The sequence below is a fragment of the Pan paniscus genome, chromosome 22 (assembly GCF_029289425.2).
Source record: "Pan paniscus chromosome 22, NHGRI_mPanPan1-v2.0_pri, whole genome shotgun sequence".
Classification (NCBI taxonomy): Eukaryota; Metazoa; Chordata; class Mammalia; order Primates; family Hominidae; genus Pan; species Pan paniscus.
This window is the reverse complement of record NC_073271.2, coordinates 8,947,535-8,966,731: the sequence shown is the minus strand read 5'-3', so window position 1 is coordinate 8,966,731 and position 19,197 is coordinate 8,947,535.

Sequence of the window (19,197 nt, the reverse complement as noted above, 5' to 3'; positions counted from 1 at the left end):
GTAAATTATATAATATATATTTGGCGTAGTTTTTGATATTTTACATAGAGTGTGTAATATATATTTACTGTAAATTTAGAAATTTTTTTTACAATATATAATATACATTTCGTGTAATTTTTGATATTTTATACACAGTATATTAAATATAATTACTGTAATTTTTGATTGTTTATTTACAGTATATATAACACATATTTGGTGTACTTTTTCATATTTTATGTACAGTATGTAATATATATTTAATATGCTTTTGGATATTTTATTTACAGTATATAAAATGTATTTGGTGTACTTTATTTAATATTATATGTACAATATATGAAATATATTTACTGTACAATTTCATCTTTTATGTACAGTATATAAAATATATTAAGTGTACTTTTGATATTTTATGTAAATTATAAAATATATTTTTGGCGTAGAGTTTGATATTTTAAATAGAATGTGTAATATATATTTACTGTAATTTTTGATGTTTTATTTACAGTATATAATATACATTTTGTGTAATTTTTGATATTTTATGTACAGTATATTAAATATAATTACTGTAGTTTTTATAGTTTATTTACAGTATATATAACACATATTTGGTGTACTTTTTGATATTTTATGTACATTATGTAATATATTTACTGTACTTTTGGATATTTTATTTACAGTATATAAAATGTATTTGGTGTACTTTTAGTTAATATTATATGTACAATATTTGCAATATATTTACAGTATTTTTGATATTTTATGTACAGTATATAATATATATTAGGTGTACTTTTGATATTTTATGTAAATTATCTAATATATATTTGGCGTAGTATTTGATATTTTACATAGTGTGTGTAATAGATATTTACTGTAATTTTAGAATTTTTTTACAGTATATAGTATACATTTCGTGTAATTTTTGTTATTTTATGTACAGTATATTAAATATAATTACTGTAATTTTTGATTGTTTATTTACAGTATATATAACACATATTTGGTGTAGTTTTTGATATTTTACATAGAGTATGTAATAAATATTTACTGTACTATTTGATATTCTATTTACAGTGTATAATATGCATTTAGTGTAATTTTTGGTATTTTATGTACAGTATATTAAATATAATTACTGTAGTTTTTATAGTTTATTTACAGTATATATAACACATATTTGGTGTACTTTTTGATGTTTTATGTACAGTATGTAATATATATTTACTGTACTATTGGATATTTTATTTACAGTATATAAAATGTATTTGGTGTACTTTTAGTTTATATTATATGTACAATATATGAAATATATTTACTGTACACTTTGATATTTTATGTACAGTATATAATATCTATTTGGTGTACTTTTGATATTTTATGTAAATTATATATCGTATATTTGGCGTAGTTTTGATATTTTACATAGAGTGTGTAATATATATTTACTGTAATTTTAGATTTTTTTTAAGGTATATAGTATACATTTCATGTAATTTTTGATAATTTATATACACTATATTAAATATAATTATTGTAGTTTTTGATAGTTTATTTACAGTATATATAACACATATTTGGTGTACTTTTTATATTTTGTGTACAGTATGTATTATATATTTACTGTAGTTTTTGGTATTTTATTTACAGTATATAATATGTACTTGGTGTGCCTTTAGATAATATTATATGTACAAAATATGAAATATATTTACAGTACTATTTGATATTTTATGTACAGTATATAATGTGTATTTTGTGTACATTTAATATTTTCTGTAAATTATAAAACATAAATTTGGTGTAGTTTTTGATATTTCATGTACTGTGTGTAATATATATTTACTCTAATTTTTGATACTTTTTTTACAGTATATGATATACATTTGGTGTAATTTTTGATATTTTATGTACAGTATATTAAATATTACTGTAGATTTTGAGAGCGTATTTACAGGATATATAAAACATATTTGGTGTACTGTTTGATATTTTATGTACAGTATGTAATATATAGACTGTATTTTTGATATTTTGTTTACAGTATAAATAATGTATTTTGTGTATTTTTAGGAAATATATGTACAACATATGAAATATATTTACTGTACTTTTTGGTATTTTATTTACAGTATTTAATATATATTTCATGTGCTTTTGATATATTATGTAAATTATATAATATGTATTTGGTGTAGTTTTTGATATTTTACATAGGGTGTGTAATATATATTTACTGTTTTTTTGATATTTTATTTACAGTACTTTTTGATATTTTATTTACAGTACATAAAATGTATTTGTTGTACTTTTAGTTAATATTATATGCACAATATATGAAATATATTTACTGTACTTTTTGATATTTTTTGTACAGTGTATAAGATATATTTGGTGTCCTTTAGATATTTTAGGTAAATTAAATAATATATATTTTGTGTAGTTTTTGATATTTTACATAGGGTGCGTAATGTATATTTACTGTCCTTTTTGATATATTATTTACAGTATATATTATACACTTGGTGTAATTTTTGATATTTTATGTACAGTATATTAAATATAATTACTGTAGTTTTTGATAGTTTATTTACAGTTTATATAACACATATTGGGTGTACCTTTGGATATTTTATGTACAGTATATTAAATATAATTACTGTAGTTTTTGATAGTTTATTTATAGTATATATAAAACATATTTGGTGTACTTTTAGTTAATATTATATGTACAATATATGAAATATATTTACTGTACTTTTTGATATTTTATATACAGTATATAATAAATATTTGGCGTCCTTTTGATATTTTATGTAAATTATATAATATATATTTGGTGTAGTTTTTGATATTTTACATAGAGTGTAATATACATTTACTGTCCTTTTTCATATTTTATTTAGAGTATATAATATATATTTTGTGTAATTTTTGATATCTTATGTTCATTATATTAAATATAATTACTTTAGTTTTTCATAGTTTATTTACAGTATATATAACACATATTTGGTGTACTTTTTGATATTTTAAGTACAGTATGTAATATATATTTACTGTATTTTGATATTTTATTTATAGTATATAAAATGTATTTGGTGTACTTTTAGTTAATATTATATGTACAATATATGAAATATATTTAATGTACTTTTTGATATTTTCTTTACAGTATATAATATATACATTGTGTCCTTTTGATATTTTATGTAATTTACATAATATATATTTGCTGTTGTTTTTGATATTTTGCATAGTGTGAAATATATATTTACTGTCCTTTTTCATATTTTATTTAGGGTATATAATATACATTTGGAGTAATTTTTGATATTTTATGTACAGTATATTAAATATAATTACTGTGGTTTGTGATAGCTTATTTAATATATATATCACGTATTTGGTGTACTTTTTGATATTTTATGTACAGTATGTATTATATATTTACTGTACATTTTGAAATTTTATTTACAGTATATAAAATGTATTTGGTGTACTTTTAGTTAATATTATATATACAATATATGAAACATATTTACTGTACTTTTTGATATTTTATTTACAGTATATAAGTTATATTTGGGGGCCTCTTGATATTTAATGTAAATTATATAATATATATTTGGTGTAGTTTTTGATATATTACATAGGGTGTGTAATATATATTTACTCTAGTTTTTGATATTTATTTACAGTATATAATATACATTTGGTGTAATTTTTGATAATTTAAGTACAGTATATTAAATATAATTACTGTAGTTTGTGATAGTTTATTTAGAGTATATATAACACATATTTAGTGTACTTTTTGATATTTTATGTACAGTATGTAATATATATTTACTGTGTTTTGATATTTTATTTACAGAATATAAAATGTATTTGGTGTACTTTTAGTTAATATTATATGTACAATATATGAAATATATTTACTGTACTTTTTGATACTTTATGTACAGTATATAATATATAGTGGTGTACTTCTGATATTTTATGTAAATTATATAATATATATTTGGAGTAGTTTTTGATATTTTACATAGAGTGTAATATATATTTACTGTCCTTTTTCATATTTTATTTAGTGTATATAATATACATTTGGTGTAATTTTTGATATTTTATGTACAGTATATTAAATAAAATTACTGTATATTTTGATAGTTTATTTACAGTATATATAACACATATTTGGTGTACTTTTTGATATTTTATGTACAGTATGTAATATATATTTACTGTACTTTTTGATATTTTATTTACAGCATATAAAATGTACTTGGTTTACTTTTAGTTAATATTATTTGTAGAATATATGAAATATATTTACTGTACTTTTTGATATTTTATGTACAGTATATAAGATATATTTGGTGTCCTTTTGATATTTTATGTAAATTATATAATATATATTTGGTGCAGTTTTTGATATTTTACATATGGTGTGTCATATATATTTACTGTCCTTTTTGATATTTTATTTACAGTATATACTATACACTTGGTTTAATTTTTGATATTTTATGTATTGTATATTAAATATAATTACTGTAGTTTTTGATGGTTTATTTACAATATATATAACACATACTTGGTGTACTTTTTGATATTTTATGTACAGTATGTAATATACACTTGCTGTAATTTTTGATATTTTATTTACAATATATAAAATGTATGTGGTGTACTTTTAGTTATTATTATATGTACAGTATATGAAATATATTTACTGTACTTTTTGATATTTTATGTACAGTATATAAGATATATTTGGTGTCCTTTTGATATTTTATGTAAATTATATAACATATATTTGGTGTAGTTTTTAATATTTTACATAGGGTGTGTGATATATGTTTACTGTCCTTTTTGATATTTTATTTGCAGTATATAATATACATTTGGTGTCTTTGTTGATATTTTATGTACTGTATATTATATATAATTACTGTTGTTTTTGATAGTTTATTTTCAGTATATATATAACACATATTTGGTGTACTTTTTGATATTTTATGTACAGTATGTCATATATATTTACTGTACTTTCTGATATTTTATTTACAGTACATAAAATGTATTTGGTGTACTTTTAGTTAATATTATATGCACAATATATGAAATACATTTTCTGTATTTTTGATATTTTATGTACAGTATATAATATATATTTGCTGTCCTTTTGATATTTCATGTAAATTACATAATATATATTTGGTGTAGTTTTTGATATTTTACATAGGGAGTGCAGTATATATTTACTGTCCTTTTTGATATTTGATTTACAGTATATATTATACATTTGGTGAAATTTTTGATATTTTATGTACAGTATATTAAATATAAGTACTGTAGTTTTTCATAGTATATTTACAGTATATACACCACACATTTGGTGTACTTTTTGATATTTTACGTACAGTATATAAGATATATTTGTTGTCCTTTTGATATTTTATATAAATTATATAATATATTTTTGGTGTAGCTTTCGATATTTTACATAGGGTGTAATATATATTTACTGTCATTTTTAATATTTTATTTACAGTATATAATATACATTTGGTGTAATTTTTGATATTTTATGTACAGTATGTTAAATATAATTACTGTAGTTTTTCATAGTTTATTTACAGTATATATAACACATATTTGGTGTACTTTTTGATATTTTATATACAGTATGTAATATATATTTACTGTAATTTTTGAAATTTTATTTACAGTATATAAAATGTATTTGTTGTACTTTTGGTTAATATTATATGTACAATCTATGAAACATATTTACTGTAGTTTTTCATATTTTATTTACAGTATATAAGATATATTTAGCGTCCTTTTGATATTTTATGTAAATTATAAAATATATATTTGGTGTAGTTTGTTATATTTTACATAGCGTGTGTAATATATATTTACTGTATTTTTGATAGTTTATTTACAGTATATAATATATATTTGGTGTAATTTTTGATATTTTATGTACAGTATATTAATATAATTACTGTAGTTTTTCATAGTTTATTTACACTATATATAACACATATTTGGGGTATTTTTGATATTTTATGTACAGTATGTAATATATCTTTACTGTAATATTTGATATTTTATTTACAGTATATAAAATGTATTTGGTGTACTTTTATTTAATATTATATGTACAATGTATGAAATATATTTACTGTACTTTTTGATATTTATGTACAGTATATAACATATATTTGGTTTCGTTTTGATATTTTATGTAAATTATATAATATATATTTGGTGTAGTTTTTGATATTTTACATAGGGTGTGTAGTATATATTTACTGTCCTTTTTGATATGTAATTTACAGTATATATTATACATTTGGTGTAATTTTTGGTATTTTATGTACAGTATATTAAATATAAGTACTGTAGTATTTGATAGTTTATTTACAGTATATATAACACATATTTGGTTTACTTTTTGATATTTTATGTTCAGTATGTAATATATATTTACTGTACTATTTGATATTTTATTTACAGTATATAAAATGTATTTGGTGTACTTTTAGTTAATATTATATGCACAATACATGAAATATATTTTGTGTACTTTTTGATATTTTATGTACTGTATATAAGATATATTTGGTGTACTTTTGATATTTTATGTAAATTATATAATATATATTTGGTGTAGATTGTGATATTTTACATATGGTGTGTAATATATATTTACTGTAGTTTTTGATATTTTATTGACATTATATAAGATACATTTGGTGTAATTTTTGATATTTTATGTACAGTATGTTAAATATAATTAGTGTAGTTTTTCATAGTTTATCTACAGTATATATAACACATATTTGGGGTACTTTTTGATATTTTATGTACAGTGTGTAATATATATTTACTGTACTTTGATATTTTATTTACAGTATATAAAATGTATTTGGTGTACTTTTAGTTATTATTATATGTACAATATATGAAATATATTTCCTGTACATTTTGATATTTTATGTACAGTATATAAGATATATTTGCTGTCCTTTTTATATTTTATGTAAATTGTATAATATATATTTGGTGTAGTATTTTATATTTTACATAGGGTGTGTAGTATATATTTACTGTCCTTTTTGATATTTTATTTACTGTATATAATATACATTTGGTGTAATTTTTGATATTTTATATACAGTATATTAAATATAATTACTGTAGTTTTTGATAGTTTATTTACAATATATATAACATATGCTTGGTTTACTTTTTCATATTTTATGAACTGTATGTAATATATATTTACTGTACTATTTGATATTTTATTTACAGTATATAAAATGTATTTGCTGTACTGTTAGTTAATATTATATGTACAATATATGAAATATATTTACTGTTCTTTTGGTATTTTATGTGCAGTATATAAGATATATTTAGTGTCCTTTTGATATTTTATGTAAATTATATAATATATATTTGGAGTAGATTGTGATATTTTACACATGGTGTGTAATATATATTTACTGTACATTTTGATATTTTATTTACAGTATATAATATACATTTGGTGTAATTTTTGATATTTTATGTACAGTGTATTAAATATAATTACTGTAGATTTTCATAGTTTATTTACAATATATATAACACAAATTTGTGTTACTTTTTGATATTTTATGTACAGTATGTAATATATAATTACTGTAGTTTTTGATATTTTATTTACAGTATATAAAATGTATTCGGTGTACTTTTAGATAATATTATATGTACAATATATGAAATATATTTACTGTACTTTTTGATATTTGATGTACAGTATATAATATATATTTGGTGTACTTTTGATATTTTATGTAAATTATAAAATATATATTTGGTGTAGTGTGTGATATTTTACATAGTGTGTGTAATATATATTTACTGCAATTTTGATATTTTATTTACAGTATATAATATACATTTGGTGTAATTTTTGATATTTTATGTACAGTATATTAAATATAATTATTGTAGTTTTTGATAGTTTATTTACAGTATATATAACACATATTTGGTTTACTTTTTTATATTTTATGAACTGTATGTAATATATATTTACTGTTCTTTTTGAAATTTTATTTAAAGTATATAAAATGTATTTGGTGTACTGTTAGTTAATATTATATGTTCAATATATGAAATATATTTACTGTACATTTTGATACTTTATGTACAGTATATAAAATGTATTTGGTGTCCTTTTGATATTTTATGTAAATTATAAAATATATATTTGGTGTAGTTTGTGATATTTTACATAGGGTGAGTAATATATATTTACTGTATTTTTTGATATTTTATTTACAGTATAAAATATGCATTTAGTGTAATTTTTGATATTTTATGTACAGTATATTAAATATAATTACTGTCGTTTTTTATAGTTTATTTACAGTATATATAACACATATTTGGTGTAGTTCTTGATATTTCATGTACAGTATGTAATATCTATTTACTGTGCTTTTGGATATTTTATTTACAGTATATAAAATGTATTTGGTGTACTTTCAGTTTATATTATATGTACAATATACGAAATAGATTTACTGTGCATTTAGATATTTTATGTACGGTATATAATATATATTTGGTGTACTTTTGATATTTTATGTAAATTATATAACATATATTTGGTGTAGTTTTTGATATTTTACATAGAGTGTGTAATAAATATTTACTGTACTATTTCATATTTTATTTACAGTATATAATATACATTTGGTGTAATTTTTGACATTTTATGTACAGTATATTAAATATAATTACTGTAGTTTTTGACAGTTTATTTACAGTATATATAACACATATTAGTTGTACTTTTATATTTTATGTACAGTATGTAATATATATTTACTGTACTATTGGATATTTTATTTACAGTATATAAAATGTATTTGGTGTACTTTTAGTTAATATATGTACAATATATGAAATATATATACTGTACACTTTGATATTTTATGTACAGTATATAATATGTATTTGGTGTACTTTTGATATTTTATGTAAATTATGTAATGTATATTTGGCGTAGTTTTTGATATTTTACATAGAGTGTGTAATATATATTTACTGTAATTTTAGATTTTTTTTACGGTATATAGTATACATTTCGTGTAATTTTTGATATTTTATGTACAGTATATTAAATATAATTAGTGTATTTTTTGATTGTTTATTTACAGTATATATAACACATATTTGGTGTACTTTTTGATATTTTATGTACAGTATGTAATATATATTTACTGTGATTATGGATATTTTATTTACAGTATATAAAATGTATTTGGTGTACTTTCAGTTAATATTATATGTACAATATATGAAATAGATTTACTGTGCATTTTGATATTTTATGTACAGAATTTAATATATATTTGGTGTACATTTGATATTTTATGTAAATTATATACATATATATGGTGTAGTTTTTGATAAATTACATAGAGTGTGTAATAAATGTTTACTGTACTATTTGATATTTTATTTACAGTATATAATATGCATTTAGTGTAATTTTTGATATTTTATGTACAGTATATTAAATATAATTACTGTAGTTTTTATAGTTTATTAACAGTATATATAACACGTATTTGGTGTATTTTTGATAATTTATGTACAGTATATGAGATATATTTACTGTACTTTTGGATATTTTATTTACAGTATATAAAATGCATTTGGTGTACTTTTAGGTAATATTATATGTACAATATTTGCAATATATATACTGTACCTTTTGATATTTTATGTACAGTATATACTATATATTTGTTATACATTTGATATTTTACGTAAATTATACAATATATATTTGGCGTAGTTTTTGATATTTTACATAGAGTGTGTAATATATAATTACTGTAATTTTAGATTTTTTTTACAGTATATAGTATACATTTCGTGTAATTTTTGATATTTTATGTACAGTATATAATATATAATTGGTGTGCTTTTGATATTTTATGTAAATTATATAACATATATTTGGTGTAGTTTTTGATATTTTACATAGAGTGTGTAATAAATATTTACTGTACTATTTGATATTTTATTTATAGTATATAATATGCATTTAGTGTAATTTTTGATATTTTATGTACAGTATATTAAATATAATTACTGTCGTTTTTTATAGTTTATTTACAGTATATATAACACATATTTGGTGTACTTTTTGATATTTCATGTACAGTATGTAATATCTATTTACTGTGCTTTTGGATATTTTATTTACAGTATATAAAATGTATTTGGTGTACTTTCAGTTTATATTATATGTACAATATACGAAATAGATTTACTGTGCATTTTGATATTTTATCTACAGTATATAATATATATTTGGTGTACTTTTGATATTTTATGTAAATTATATAACATATATTTGGTGTAGTTTTTGATATTTTACATAGAGTGTGTAATAAATATTTACTGTACTATTTGATATTTTATTTACAGTATATAATATACATTTGGTGTAATTTTTGACATTTTATGTATAGTATATTAAATATAATTACTGTAGATTTTGACAGTTTATTTACAGTATATATAACACATATTTGGTGTACTTTTATATTTTATGTACAGTATGTAATATATATTTACTGTACTATTGGATATTTTATTTACAGTATATAAAATGTAATTCATGTACTTTTTGTTAATATTATATGTACAATATTTGCGATATATTTACTGTTCTTTTTGATATTTTATGTACAGTATAGAATATATATTTTTTCTACTTTGATATTTTATGTAAATTATATAATGTATATTTAGTGTAGTTTTTGATATTTTACATAGAATGTGTAAAATATATTTACTGTACTTTTTGATATTTTATTTACAGTATATAATATACATTTGGTGTAATTTTTCATATTTTATGTACACTATATTGAATATAATTACTGTCGTTTTTGATACTTTATTTACAGTATATACAACACATATTTGGTGTAATTTGATATTTTCTGTACACTGTGTAATATATATTTACTGAATTTTGGATTTTTAATTTACAGTATATAAAATTTATTTGGTGTACTTGTAGTTAATATCATATATACAATATATAAAATATATTTACTGTACTTTTTGATATTTTATGTACAGTATATAATATATATTTGGTGTACATTTGATATTTTATATAAATTATATAATATATATTTGGTGTAGTCTTTGATATTTTACATAGACTGTGTAATATATATTTACTATACTTTGATATTTTATTTACAGTATATAATATACATTTTGTATAATTTTTGATATTTTATGTACTGTATATTAAATATAATTACTGTAGTTTTTGATAGTTTATTTAGAGTATATATAACACATATTTGCTGTACTTTTTGATACTTTTATGTACAGTAGGTAATATATATTTACTGTATTTTGGATATATTATTTACACTATATAAAATGTATTTGGTGTACTTTTAGTTAATATTATATGTAAAATATATGAAATATATTTAATGTACATTTTGATATTTTATGTAGAGTATATAATATGTATTTGGTGTACTTTTGATATTTTCTGTAAATTATATGATATATATTTGGTGTAGTTTTTGATATTTTCGGTACTGTGTATAATATATATTTACTGTACTTTTTGATATATTATTTACAGTATATAGTATACATTTGGTGTAATTTTTGACATTTTATGTACAGTATATTAAATATAATTACTGTAGTTTTTGACACTTTATTTACAGTACATATAACACATATTTGGTGTACTTTTTGATATTTTATGTACAGTATGTAATATATATTTACTGTACTATTGGATATTTTATTTACAGTATATAAAATGTATTTGGTGTACTTTTAGTTAATATTATATGTACAATATATGAAATATATGTACTGTACACTTTGATATTTTATGTACAGTATATAATATCTATTTGGTGTACTTTTGATATTTTATGTAAATTATGTAATGTATATTTGGTATAGTTTTTGATATTTTACATGGAGTGTGTAATATATATTTACTGTAATTTTAGATTTTTTTTACGGTATATAGTATACATTTCGTGTAATTTTTGATATTTTATGTACAGTATATTAAATATAATTAGTGTATTTTTTGATTGTTTATTTACAGTATATATAACACATATTTGGTGTACTTTTTGATATTTTATGTACAGTATGTAATATATATTTACTGTGCTTTTGGATATTTTATTTACAGTATATAAAATGTATTTGGTGTACTTTCAGTTAATATTATATGTAAAATATATAAAATAGATTTACTGTGCATTTTGATATTTTATGTACAGAATATAATATATATTTGGTGTACATTTGATATTTTATGTAAATTATATAACATATATATGGTGTAGTTTTTGATATTTTACATAGAATGTGTAATAAATATTTACTGTACTATTTGATATTTTATTTACAGTATATAATATGCATTTCGTGTAATTTATGATATTTTATGTACAGTATATTAAATATAATTACTGTAGTTTTTATAGTTTATTTACAGTATATATAACACATATTTGGTGTACTTTTTGATATTTTATGTACAATATGTAATATATATTTACTGTACTATTGGATATTTCATTTACACTATATAAAATGAATTTGGTGTACTTTTAGTTAATATTATATGTACAACATATGAAATATATTTACTGAACATTTTCATATTTTATGAACTGTATATAATATCTATTTGGTGTACTTTTGATATTTTATGTAAATCATATAATATATATTTGGCGTAGTTTTTGATGTTTTACATAGAGTGTGTAATATATATTTAGTGTAATTTTAGATATTTTTTAAAGTATATAGTATACATTTCGTGTAATTTTTGATATTTTATGTACAGTATACTAAATATAATTACTGTAGTTTTTGATTGTTTATTTACAGTATATATAACACATATTTGGTGTACTTTTTGAAATTTTATGTACAGTATGTAATATATATTTACTGTGCTTTTGGATATTTTATTTACAGTATATAAAATGTATTTGGTGTACTTTCAGTTAATATTATACGTACAATATATGAAATAGATTACTGTGCATTTTGATATTTTATGTACAGTATATAATATATATTTGGTGAACTTTTGATATTTTATGTAAATTATATAACATATATTTGGTGTAGTTTTTGATATTTTACATAGAGTCTGTAATAAATATTTACTGTACTATTTGATATTTTATTTACAGTATATAATATGCATTTAGTGTAATTTTTGATATTTTATGTACAGTATATTATATATAATTACTGTAGTTTTGATAGCTTATTTACAGTATCTATAACACATATTTGGTGTACTTTTTGATATTTTATGTACAGTATGTAATATATATTTACTGTACTATTGGATATTTTATTTACAGTATATAAAATGTATTTGGTGTACTTTTTGTTAATATTATATGTACAATATTTGCGATATTTTTACTGTACTTTTTGATATTTTATGTACAGTATATAATATATATTTGTTGTACTTTGATATTTTCTGTAAATTATATAATGTGTATTTGGTGTAGTTTTTGATATTTTACAAAGAATGTGTAATAAATATTTACTGTACTTTTGGATATTTTATTTACAGTATATAATATACATTTGGTGTAATTTTTGATATTTTATGTACAGTGTATTGAATATTATTACTGTAGTTTTTGATAGATTATTTACAATATATACAACACATATTTGGTGTACATTTTGATATCTTATGTACATTATGTAATATATATTTACTGTATTTTGGATATTTTCTTTACAGTATATAAAATGTATTTGGTGTACTTTTATTTAGTATTATATATACAATATATGAAATATATTTACTGTACTTTTGATATTTTATGTACAGTATATAATATATATTTGGTGTAACTTTGATATTTTATATAAATTATATAATATATATTTGATGTAGTATTTGATATTTTACATAGACTGTGTAATATATATTTACTATAATTTTTGATATTTTATTTACAGTATAAAATATACGTTTTGTGTAATTTTTGATATTTTATGTACAGTATATTAAATACAATTACTGTAGTTTTTGACAGTTTATTTAGAGTATATATAACACATATTTGGTGTACTTTTTGATACTTTTATGTACAGTAGCTAATATATATTTGCTGTATTTTGGATATTTTATTTACAGTATATAAAATGTATTTGGTGTACTTTTAGTTAATATTATATGTAAAATATATGAAACATATTTACTGTACATTTTGATATTTTATGTAGAGTATATAATATGTATTTGGTGTACTTTTGATATTTTCTGTAAATTATATAATATATATTTGGTGTAGTTTTTGATATTTTCGGTACAGTGTGTGATATATATTTACTGCACTTTTTGATATTTTATTTACAGTATATAATATATATTTGGCATACTTTTGATATTTTACGTAAATTATATAACGTATATTTGGTGTAGTTTTTGATATTTTACATAGAGTGCGTAATAAATATTTACTGTACTGTTTGATATTTTATTTAATGTATATCATATTAATTTAGTGTAATTTTTGATATTTTATGTACAGTATATTAAATATAATTACTGTAGTTTTTAAAGTTTATTTACGGTATATATAACACATATTTGTTGTACTTTTCGATATTTTATGTACAGTATGTAATATATATTTACTGTAATTTTGGATGTTTTATTTACAGTATATAAAATGTATTTGGTGTACTTTTAGTTAATATTATATGTACTATATTTGCAATATATTTACTGTACTTTTGATATTTTATGTACAGTATATAATATATATTTCGTGTACTTTTGATATTTTATGTAAATTATATAATATATATTTGGCGTAGTTTTTGATATTTTACATCGAGTGTGTAATAAATATTTACTGTACTATTTGATATTTTATTTACAGTATATAATATGCATTTAGTGTAATTTTTGATATTTTATGTACAGTGTATTAAATATAATTACTGTAGTTTTTACAGTTTATTTACAGTATATATAACACATATTTGGTGTACTTTTTAATATTTTATGTACAGTATGTAATATTTACTGTACTATTGGATATTTTATTTACAGTATATAAAATGTATTTGGTGTACTTTATTTAATATTATATGTACAATATATGAAATATATTTACTGTACATTTTCATATTTTATCTACAGTATACAAAATATATTAAGTGTACTTTTGATATTTTATGTAAATTATAAAATATATTTTTGGTGTAGTTTTTGATATTTTAAATAGAATGTGTAATATATATTTACTGTAATTTTTGATATTTTATTTACAGTATATAATATACATTTTGTGTAATTTTTGATAATTTATGTACAGTATATTAAATATAATTACTGTAGTTTTTATAGTTTATTTACAGTATATATAACACATATTTGGTGTACTTTTTGATATTTTATGTACAGTATGTAATATATCTGTACTGTACTTTTCGATATTTTATTTACAGTATATAAAATGTATTTGGTGTACTTTTAGTTAATATTATATGTACAATTTTTGCAATATATTTACTGTATTTTTGATATTTTATGTACAGTACATAATATATATTTGGTGTACTTTTGATATTTTATGTAAATTATCTCCTATATATTTGGCGTAGTTTTTGATATTTTACATAAAGTGTGTAATATATATTTACTGTAATTTTAGATTTTTTTTACAGTGTATAGTATACATTTCGTGTAATTTTTGATATTTCAAGTACAGTATATTAAATATAATTACTCTAATTTTTCATTGTTTATTTACAGTATATATAACACATATTTGGTGTAGTTTTTGATATTTTACATAGAGTGTGTAATAAATATTTACTGTACTATTTGATATTTTATTTACAGTATATAATATGCAGTTAGTGTAATTTTTGATATTATATGTACAGTATATTAAATATCATTACTGTAGATTTTATAGTTTTTTTACAGTATATATAACACATATTTGGTGTAATTTTTGATATTTTATGTACAGTATGTATTTTAAGTACAGTATATTAAATATAATTACTGTAGTATTTGATAGCTTATTTACAGTATATATAACACATATTTGGTGTACAATTTGATATTTTATGTACAGTATGTAATATAAATTTACTGTAGTATTGGATATTTTATTTACAGTATATACAATGTATTTGGTGTACTTTATTTAATATATGTACAATATATGAAATATATTTACTGTACCTTTTCATATTTTATGTACAGTATATAATATATATTTGGTGTACTTTTGATATTTTATGTAAATTATATAATATATATTTGGCGTAGTTTTTGATATTTTACATAGAGTGTGTAATAAATATTTACTGTAATATTTGATATTTTATTTACAGTATATAATATGCATTTAGTGTAATATTTGATATTTTATGTACAGTGTATTAAATATAATTACTGTAGTTTTTACAGTTTATTTACAGTGTATATAACACATATTTGGTGTAATTTTTAATATTTTATATACAGTATGTAATCTTTACTGTACTATTGGATATTTTATTTACAGTATATAAAATGTATTTGGTGTACTTTTAGTTAATATTATATGTACAATATTTGCAACATATTTACTGTACTTTTTGATATTTTATGTAGAGTATATAATTTATATTTGGTATACTTTTGATATTTTATGTAAATTATATAATATATATTTGGCATAGTTTTTGATATTTTACATAGAGTGGGTAATATATATTTAATGTAATTTTAGATTTTTTTTACACTATATAGTATACATTTCGTGTAATTTTTGATATTTTATGTACAGTATATTAAATATAATTACTGTTTGTTTGATTGTTTATTTACAGTATATATAACACATATTTGGTGTACTTTTGGATATTTTATCTACAGTATGTAATATATAGTTACTGTGCATTTGGATATTTTATTTACAATATATAAAATGTATTTGGTGTACTTTCAGTTAATATTATATGTACAATATATGAAATAGATTTACTGTGCGTTTTGATATTTTATGTAGAGAATATAATATATATTTGGTGTACATTTCATATTTTATGTAAATTATATAACATATATTTGGTGTAGTTTTTGATATTTTACATAGAGTGTGTAATAAATATTTACTGTACTATTTCATATTTTATTTACAGCATATAATATGCATTTAGTGTAATTTTTCATATTTTATGTACAGTATAATAAATATAATTACTGTAGTTTTTATACTTCATTTACAGTATATATAACACATATTTGGTGTACTTTTTGATATTTTATGTACAGTATGTAATATATATTTACTGTACTATTGGATATTTTATTTACAGTATATAAAATGTATTTGGTGTAGTTTTAGTTAATATTATATTTACTATATATGAAATATATTTACTGTACTTTTTGATATTTTATGTACAGTATATAATATCTATTTGGTGTACCTTTGATATTTTATGTAAATTATATAATACATATTTGTCGTAGTTTTCGATATTTTACATAGAGTGTGTAACATATATTTACTGTAATTTTAGATATTTTTTTTACAGTATATAGTATACATTTCGTGTAATTTTTGATATTTTATGTACAGTATATTAAACATAATTACTGTAGATTTTGATAGATTATTTAGAGTATATATAACACATATTTGGTGTACTATTTTATGTATTATGTACAGTATGTAATATATATTTACTGTAATATTTGGTATTTTATTTACAGTATATAGAATGTATTCGGTGAACTTTTAGTTAATATTATATGTACAATATATGAAATATATTTACTGTACATTTAGATATTTTATGTACAGTATATAAGATATATTTGGTGTCCTTTTGATATTTTATGCAAATTACATAATATATATTTGGTGTAGTTTTTGATATTTTACATAGGGTGTGTAATATATATTTACTCTACTTTTTGATATTTTATTTACAGTATATAATACATTTGGTGTAATTTTGTATATTTTATATACAGTATATTAAATATAATTATTGTAGCTTTTTATAGTTTATTTAGAGTATATATGACACATATTTGGTGTACTTTTTGATATTTTATGTACAGTATGTAATATATATTTACTGTATTTTTGATATTCTATTTACAGTACATAAAATGTATTTGGTGTAATTTTAGTTAATATTATATGCACAATATATGAAATATATTTACTGTACTTTTTGATATTTTATGTACAGTATATAAGATATACTTGGGGTCCCTTTGATATTTTATGTAAATTATATAATATATATTTGGTGCAGTTTTTGATATTTTACGTAGGGTGTGCAGTATATATTTACTGTCCTTTTTGATATTTTATATACAGTATATAACATACATTTTGTGTAATTTTTGATATATTATATACAGTAAATTAAATATAATTACTGTAGTTTTTGATAGTTTATTTACATTATATATAACACATATTTGGTGTACTTTTTTATATTTTATGTACTGTATGTAATATATATTTGCAGAACTTTTTGATATTTTATTTACAGTATATAAAATGCATTTGGTGTACTTTCAGTTAATATTATATGTACAATATATGAAATATATTTTCTGTATTTTTTGATATTTTATGTACAGTACATAATATATATTTGGTGTACTTTTGATATTTTATGTAAATTATATTATATATATTTTGAGTAGTTTGTGATATTTTACATAGTGTGCGTAGTATATATTTACTGTACTTTTTCATATTTTATTTAGAGTATATAATATACGTTTGGATTAATTTTTGATATTTTATGTACAGTATATTAAATATAATTACTTTAGATTTTATAGTTTATTTAGAGTATATATAACACATATTTGGTGAGCTTTTTGATATTTTATGTACAGTATATAATACATATTTACTGTACTTTTTGATATTTTATTTACACTATATAAAACGTATTTGGTGTAGTTTCAGTTAATATTATATGTACAATATATGAAATATATTTACTGTATTTTTGTTATTTTATGTGCAGTATATAAGATATATTTGGTGTCCTTTCGATATTGTATGTAAATTATATAATATATAT